Consider the following 9,132-nt stretch of genomic DNA (forward strand, 5'->3'; position numbering starts at 1 on the left):
GTAGTGCACTATATAGGGAATAGGGTGCCATTTTGGACGCAGTTAATCCAGTCTATACTGGTATTCTACATCTTCATCCGTAGGATTGATCGATCCTTCAATTCTCACATCATTACCGTCACCCCAGTCAGCTGATCAGGGACAGTGGCCCATAGCTGAGGCTCTGACCCTGGTCATGTGTCAGGGGTCAGAACATACTACAGGTCAGAGTTCATACAACATTAGTAGATGGTTTATACACAGGCAGGACAGGACAGGAGGACTAGCTAGAGTCATGTGTTTAGATAGTTAGGACATTGAGGTTTCTGCATTATGAGGCATTTACATGACGCTACAATCAATTATACCATGGCATTGTTGAATACTCGTTTCTGGTTGGCTTGAAGGGCATTCTAGAGTGTGTATTATTTCCCAATAACGCACGGTATATCAGCACGGTAGAATTCAATGGCTATAGTTCATTTTAACATGTTTTGTTTGAGCTGCATTTGAAAGAAAAAGTGTAATTGAAAACAGTTCTGGTATTGTTGAATTAGATGTTCATAATAACAAGTTAGGACTGACGGTTTGGTTAGCTAGCAAGTCTGTTTGTTACCCCGGCAACTACTGTAGCTGCAGTATCTAGGACTGACGGTTTGGTTAGCTAGCAAGTCTGTTTGTTACCCCGGCAACTACTGTAGCTGCAGTATCTAGGACTGACGGTTTGGTTAGCTAGCAAGTCTGTTTGTTACCCCGGCAACTACTGTAGCTACAGTATCTAGGACTGACGGTTTGGTTAGCTAGCAAGTCTGTTTGTTACCCCGGCAACTACTGTAGCTGCAGTATCTAGGACTGACGGTTTGGTTAGCTAAACTAACAAGTCTGTTTGTTACCCCGGCAACTACTGTATCTAGTAAACTGTTGTTAAACCAATTTCTACCTTATTTTTATTGAACTCTTCTTTAACTAGGCAAGTCAGTTAAGAACAAATTCTTATTTGTAGGGACCAGGGTACCAGTTAGCCATCGACCACTGGGTCCTGACTAGTGTCTGTTCTGTTCCCAGGGTACCAGTTAGCCATCGACCACTGGGTCCTGACTAGTGTCTGTTCTGTTCCCAGGGTACCAGTTAGCCATCGACCACTGGGTCCTGACTAGGTTCTGTTCTGTTCCCAGGGTACCAGTTAGCCATCGACCACTGGGTCCTGACTAGTGTCTGTTCTGTTCCCAGGGTACCAGTTAGCCATCGCCCACTGGGTCCTGACTAGTGTCTGTTCTGTTCCCAGGGTACCAGTTAGCCATCGACCACTGGGTCCTGACTAGTGTCTGTTCTGTTCCCAGGGTACCAGTTAGCCATCGACCACTGGGTCCTGACTAGTGTCTGTTCTGTTCCCAGGGTACCAGTTAGCCATCGACCACTGGGTCCTGACTAGTGTCTGTTCTGTTCCCAGGGTACCAGTTAGCCATCGACCAATGGGTCCTGACTAGTGTCTGTTCTGTTCCCAGGGTACCAGTTAGCCATCGACCAATGGGTCCTGACTAGTGTCTGTTCTGTTCCCAGGGTACCAGTTAGCTATCGACCACTGGGTCCTGACTAGGTTCTGTTCTGTTCCCAGGGTACCAGTTAGCCATCGACCACTGGGTCCTGACTAGTGTCTGTTCTGTTCCCAGGGTACCAGTTAGCCATCGACCACTGGGTCCTGACTAGTGTCTGTTCTGTTCCCAGGGTACCAGTTAGCCATCGCCCACTGAGTCCTGACTAGTGTCTGTTCTGTTCCCAGGGTACCAGTTAGCCATTGATCAGGTCAGATTTCTCCAGCTAATTATGATGCATTAGGCTTATTGATCAGGTCAGATTTCTCCAGCTAATTACGAAGCATTAGGCTTATTGATCAGGTCAGATTTCTCCAGCTAATTACGAAGCATTAGGCTTATTGATCAGGTCAGATTTCTCCAGCTAATTACGAAGCATTAGGCTTATTGATCAGGTCAGATTTCTCCAGCTAATTACGAAGCATTAGGCTTATTGATCAGGTCAGATTTCTCCAGCTAATTACGATGCATTAGGCTTATTGATCAGGTCAGATTTCTCCAGCTAATTACGATGGATTAGGCTTATTGATCAGGTCAGATTTCTCCAGCTAATTACGAAGCATTAGGCTTATTGATCAGGTCAGATTTCTCCAGCTAATTACGAAGCATTAGGCTTATTGATCAGGTCAGATTTCTCCAGCTAATTACGAAGCATTAGGCTTATTGATCAGGTCAGATTTCTCCAGCTAATTACGAAGCATTAGGCTTATTGATCAGGTCAGATTTCTCCAGCTAATTACGATGCATTAGGCTTATTGATCAGGTCAGATTTCTCCAGCTAATTATGATGGATTAGGCTTATTGATCAGGTCAGATTTCTCCAGCTAATTATGATGCATTAGGCTTATTGATCAGGTCAGATTTCTCCAGCTAATTATGATGCATTAGGCTTATTGATCAGGTCAGATTTCTCCAGCTAATTACGATGCATTAGGCTTATTGATCAGGTCAGATTTCTCCAGCTAATTATGATGCATTAGGCTTATTGATCAGGTCAGATTTCTCCAGCTAATTATGATGCATTGGGCTTATTGATCAGGTCAGATTTCTCCAGCTAATTATGATGCATTAGGCTTATTGATCAGGTCAGATTTCTCCAGCTAATTACGAAGCATTAGGCTTATTGATCAGGTCAGATTTCTCCAGCTAATTATGATGCATTAGGCTTATTGATCAGGTCAGATTTCTCCAGCTAATTATGATGCATTAGGCTTATTGATCAGGTCAGATTTCTCCAGCTAATTATGATGCATTAGGCTTATTGATCAGGTCAGATTTCTCCAGCTAATTATGATGCATTAGGCTTATTGATCAGGTCAGATTTCTCCAGCTAATTATGATGCATTAGGCTTATTGATCAGGTCAGATTTCTCCAGCTAATTACGAAGCATTAGGCTTATTGATCAAGTCAGATTTCTCCAGCTAATTATGATGCATTAGGCTTATTGATCAAGTCAGATTTCTCCAGCTAATTATGATGCATTAGGCTTATTGATCAGGTCAGATTTCTCCAGCTAATTATGATGCATTAGGCTTATTGATCAGGTCAGATTTCTCCAGCTAATTATGATGCATTAGGCTTATTGATCATTTGTTCAATCTGTCCGTCTCCATCCACGATTACATCAACACATGAACATATCTAGCTATATCCCTCTCAGTACAAACAAGACTCATGAATGAGAGTTGAGTGATACAGAATAAACGTGTAATTTAGCTGACAAATTCACGTCGTAACGGTTAATAATATTGTCTCATTGCCTATCTGTGGAACAGCTGATGATATGCAGGAGCCCAGATTTGAAAACACTGATGGATTTGTCGTTATACAGTCGTTTCTTTGATGTTGCTAGTTTGAGCTTGAAAACTGGAATTGTGGGCCTTTTTCATTCTCCAAGGGATTGAGAATATTTTACTAGTGCAGGTTGGACTATATTTCAGACTTCTCAGCACGACCAGTGCCAGCAGAACGATGGACGCTATGGATAATAATCAGTGGTGTAAAGTAGTAAAAATACTTTAAAGTACTACTTAAGTAGTTTTTTGAGGTATCTGTTCTTGACTTTACTATTTCAATTTTAACTTTTACTTTTATTTCACTACATTCCTGAAGAAAATAATGTACTTTTTTTTAATGTACTCCATACATTTTCCCTGACACCCAAAAGTACTGGTTACATTTTGAATGCTTAGCAGGACAGGAAAATGGTCCAATTCACGCACTTATAAAGAAAACATCGCTGGTCATCCCTACTGCCTCTGATCTGGCGGACTCACTAAACACAAATACTTTGTTTATAAATGATTGTCCAAGTGTTGGAGTGTGCTGCTGGCAAGAAAATCGTGCTGTCTGGTTTGCTTAATACAAGGAAATTGAAATTATTTACAGTACCAGTCAAAAGTTTGGACACACCTACTCATTCCAGGGTTTATCTTGTAGTATAATAGTGAAGACATCAAAACTATGAAATAACACATATGGTATCACGTCGTAACCATTAAAAAAAAAAAAATATCAAAATATATTTTAGACTTTTTAAAGTTGCCACCCTATGCCTTGATGACAGCTTTATTTAACCAGCGTGCCTTGTTAAAAGTTAATGCATTTGAACCAATCAGTTGTGTTGTGACAAGGTAGGGGTGGTATACAGAAGATAGCACTATTTGGTAAAAGACCACGTTGACAGTCCATCAATACTTTAAGACATGAAGGTCACTCAATCCGGAGAATTTCAAGAACTTTGAAAGTTTCAAGTGCAGTCGCAGAAACCATCAAGCACTATGATGAAACTGGCTCTCATGAGGACAACCACAGGAAAGGAAGACCCAGAGTTACCTCTGCTACAGAGGATAAGTTCATTAGAGTTAACTGCACCTCAGATTGCAGCCCAAATAAATGCTTCACAGAGTTCAAGTAACAGACACATCTCAACATCAGAGGAGACTGTGTTAATTAGGCCTTTAAGGTCGAATTGCTGCAAAGAAACCACTACTAAAGGACACCAATAAGAAGATGAGACTTGCTTGGACCAAGAAACAAGAGCAATGGACATTAGACCGGTGGAAATCTGTCCTTTGGTCTGATGAGTCCAAATTTGAGATTTTGTCTTTTTGAGACGTAGAGTAGATCAAAGGATGATCTTCTCATGTGTGGTTCCCACCGTGAAGCATGGAGGAGGTGGTGTGATGGTGCTTTGCTGGTGACACTGTCAGTGATTTATTTAGAATTCAAGGCACACTTAACCAGCATGGCTACCACAGCATTCTGCAGAGATACGCCATCCCATCTGGTTTGGGTGTGGGACTATCATTTGTTGTTCAACAGGACAATGACCCAAAACACCTCCAGGCTGTGTAAGGGCTATTTTAATCAAGAAGGAGAGTGATTGAGTGCTGCATCACCTGACCTCAACCCAATTGAGTTGGTCTGGGATGAGTTGGACCACAGAGTGAAGGAAAAGCAGCCAACAAATGCTCAGCATATGTGGGAAGTCCTTCAAGACTGTTGGAAAAGCATTCCTCATGAAGCTGGTTGAGAGAATGCCAAGAGTGTGCAAAGCTGTCATCAAGGGAAAAGGTGGCAACTTTGAAGAATCTCAAATATAAAATATATTTTGATTTGTTTAACACTTTTGGTTACTACATGATTCCATATGTGTTATTTCATAGTTTCGATGTCTTCACTATTATTCTACAATGTAGAAAATAGTCAAAATAAAGAAAAACCCTGGAATGAGTAGGTGTGTCCAAACTTTTGACTGGTACTCTATACCCTTACTTTTGATACTTAAGTATATTTAAAAACAAATACTTTTAGACTTTTACTCAAGTCGCTTTTTACCGGGTGACTTTCAATTTTACTTGAGTAATTTTCTATTAAGATTTCTTTACTTTTACTCAAGTATGACAGTTTGGTACTTTTTCCACCACTGGTAATAATCACAAGTGAAGGGGGGCTGGCCCAGCTGTCTGATACTGACTAGTGAAGGGGGGCTGTCTGATACTGACTAGTGAAGGGGGGCTGGCCCAGCTGTCTGATACTGACTAGTGAAGGGTGGCTGGCCCAGCTGTCTGATACTGACTAGTGAAGGGTGGCTGGCCCAGCTGTCTGATACTGACTAGTGAAGGGTGGCTGGCCCAGCTGTCTGATACTGACTAGTGAAGGGTGGCTGTCTGATACTGACTAGTGAAGGGAGGCTGGCCCAGCTGTCTGATACTGACTAGTGAAGGGGGGCTGGCCCAGCTGTCTGATACTGACTAGTGAAGGGTGGCTGGCCCAGCTGTCTGATACTGACTAGTGAAGGGTGGCTGGCCCAGCTGTCTGATACTGACTAGTGAAGGGGGGCTGGCCCAGCTGTCTGATACTGACTAGTGAAGGGTGGCTGGCCCAGCTGTCTGATACTGACTAGAGAAGGGAGGCTGGCCCAGCTATCTGATACTGACTAGTGAAGGGTGGCTGGCCCAGCTGTCTGATACTGACTAGTGAAGGGGGGCTGGCCCAGCTGTCTGATACTGACTAGTGAAGGGAGGCTGGCCCAGCTGTCTGATACTGACTAGTGAAGGGTGGCTGTCTGATACTGACTAGTGAAGGGGGGCTGGCCCAGCTGTCTGATACTGACTAGTGAAGGGGGGCTGTCTGATACTGACTAGTGAAGGGGGGCTGGCCCAGCTGTCTGATACTGACTAGTGAAGGGGGGCTGTCTGATACTGACTAGTGAAGGGGGGCTGGCCCAGCTGTCTGATACTGACTAGTGAAGGGTGGCTGGCCCAGCTGTCTGATACTGACTAGTGAAGGGTGGCTGGCCCAGCTGTCTGATACTGACTAGTGAAGGGGGGCTGGCCCAGCTGTCTGATACTGACTAGTGAAGGGTGGCTGTCTGATACTGACTAGTGAAGGGGGGCTGTCTGATACCGACTAGTGAAGGGTGGCTGGCCCAGCTGTCTGATACTGACTAGTGAAGGGTAGCTGGCCCAGCTGTCTGATACTGACTAGTGAAGGGGGGCTGGCCCAGCTGTCTGATACTGACTAGTGAAGGGTGGCTGGCCCAGCTGTCTGATACTGACTAGTGAAGGGTGGCTGTCTGATACCGACTAGTGAAGGGGGGCTGGCCCAGCTGTCTGATACTGACTAGTGAAGGGTGGCTGTCTGATACTGACTAGTGAAGGGAGGCTGTCTGATACTGACTAGTGAAGGGTGGCTGGCCCAGCTGTCTGATACTGACTAGTGAAGGGTAGCTGGCCCAGCTGTATGATACTGACTAGTGAAGGGGGGCTGGCCCAGCTGTCTGATACTGACTAGTGAAGGGTAGCTGGCCCAGCTGTATGATACTGACTAGTGAAGGGGGGCTGGCCCAGCTGTCTGATACTGACTAGTGAAGGGGGGCTGGCCCAGCTGTCTGATACTGACTAGTGAAGGGTGGCTGGCCCAGCTGTCTGATACTGACTAGTGAAGGGAGGCTGGCCCAGCTATCTGATACTGACTAGTGAAGGGAGGCTGTCTGATACTGACTAGTGAAGGGTGGCTGGCCCAGCTGTCTGATACTGACTAGTGAAGGGGGGCTGTCTGATACTGACTAGTGAAGGGGGGCTGGCCCAGCTGTCTGATACTGACTAGTGAAGGGGGGCTGTCTGATACTGACTAGTGAAGGGGGGCTGGCCCAGCTGTCTGATACTGACTAGTGAAGGGAGGCTGTCTGATACTGACTAGTGAAGGGTGGCTGGCCCAGCTGTCTGATACTGACTAGTGAAGGGAGGCTGGCCCAGCTGTCTGATACTGACTAGTGAAGGGAGGCTGGCCCAGCTGTCTGATACTGACTAGTGAAGGGAGGCTGGCCCAGCTGTCTGATACTGACTAGTGAAGGGAGGCTGGCCCAGCTGTATGATACTGACTAGTGAAGGGTGGCTGGCCCAGCTGTATGATACTGACTAGTGAAGGGGGGCTGGCCCAGCTGTCTGATACTGACTAGTGAAGGGGGGCTGTCTGATACTGACTAGTGAAGGGTGGCTGGCCCAGCTGTCTGATACTGACTAGTGAAGGGAGGCTGGCCCAGCTATCTGATACTGACTAGTGAAGGGAGGCTGTCTGATACTGACTAGTGAAGGGTGGCTGGCCCAGCTGTCTGATACTGACTAGTGAAGGGTGGCGGTCTGATACTGACTAGTGAAGGGGGGCTGTCTGATACTGACTAGTGAAGGGTGGCTGGCCCAGCTGTCTGATACTGACTAGTGAAGGGGGGCTGTCTGATACTGACTAGTGAAGGGTGGCTGGCCCAGCTGTCTGATACTGACTAGTGAAGGGGGGCTGGCCCAGCTGTCTGATACTGACTAGTGAAGGGTGGCTGGCCCAGCTGTATGATACTGACTAGTGAAGGGTGGCTGGCCCAGCTGTCTGATACTGACTAGTGAAGGGGGGCTGGCCCAGCTGTCTGATACTGACTAGTGAAGGGTGGCTGGCCCAGCTGTCTGATACTGACTAGTGAAGGGTGGCTGGCCCAGCTGTCTGATACTGACTAGTGAAGGGTGGCTGTCTGATACTGACTAGTGAAGGGTGGCTGGCCCAGCTGTCTGATACTGACTAGTGAAGGGTGGCTGGCCCAGCTGTCTGATACTGACTAGTGAAGGGAGGCTGGCCCAGCTGTCTGATACTGACTAGTGAAGGGGGGCTGGCCCAGCTGTCTGATACTGACTAGTGAAGGGGGGCTGGCCCAGCTGTCTGATACTGACTAGTGAAGGGTAGCTGGCCCAGCTGTCTGATACTGACTAGTGAAGGGAGGCTGGCCCAGCTGTATGATACTGACTAGTGAAGGGTGGCTGGCCCAGCTGTCTGATACTGACTAGTGAAGGGGGGCTGGCCCAGCTGTCTGATACTGACTAGTGAAGGGTGGCTGGCCCAGCTGTCTGATACTGACTAGTGAAGGGTGGCTGGCCCAGCTGTCTGATACTGACTAGTGAATTGTGGCTGGCCCAGCTGTCTGATACTGACTAGTGAAGGGTGGCTGTCTGATACTGACTAGTGAAGGGGGGCTGGCCCAGCTGTCTGATACTGACTAGTGAAGGGTGGCTGGCCCAGCTGTCTGATACTGACTAGTGAAGGGTGGCTGGCCCAGCTGTCTGATACTGACTAGTGAAGGGTGGCTGTCTGATACTGACTAGTGAAGGGTGGCTGGCCCAGCTGTCTGATACTGACTAGTGAAGGGTGGCTGGCCCAGCTGTCTGATACTGACTAGTGAAGGGTGGCTGGCCCAGCTGTCTGATACTGACTAGTGAAGGGTGGCTGGCCCAGCTATCTGATACTGACTAGTGAAGGGAGGCTGGCCCAGCTGTCTGATACTGACTAGTGAAGGGAGGCTGTCTGATACTGACTAGTGAAGGGGGGCTGTCTGATACTGACTAGTGAAGGGGGGCTGTCTGATACTGACTAGTGAAGGGGGGCTGGCCCAGCTGTCTGATACTGACTAGTGAAGGGTGGCTGTCTGATACTGACTAGTGAAGGGTGGCTGGCCCAGCTGTCTGATACTGACTAGTGAAGGGTGGCTGGCCCAGCTGTCTGATACTGACTAGT

This window comes from Salvelinus fontinalis, chromosome 19 (genome assembly GCF_029448725.1).
Source record: "Salvelinus fontinalis isolate EN_2023a chromosome 19, ASM2944872v1, whole genome shotgun sequence".
Lineage (NCBI taxonomy): Eukaryota > Metazoa > Chordata > Actinopteri > Salmoniformes > Salmonidae > Salvelinus > Salvelinus fontinalis.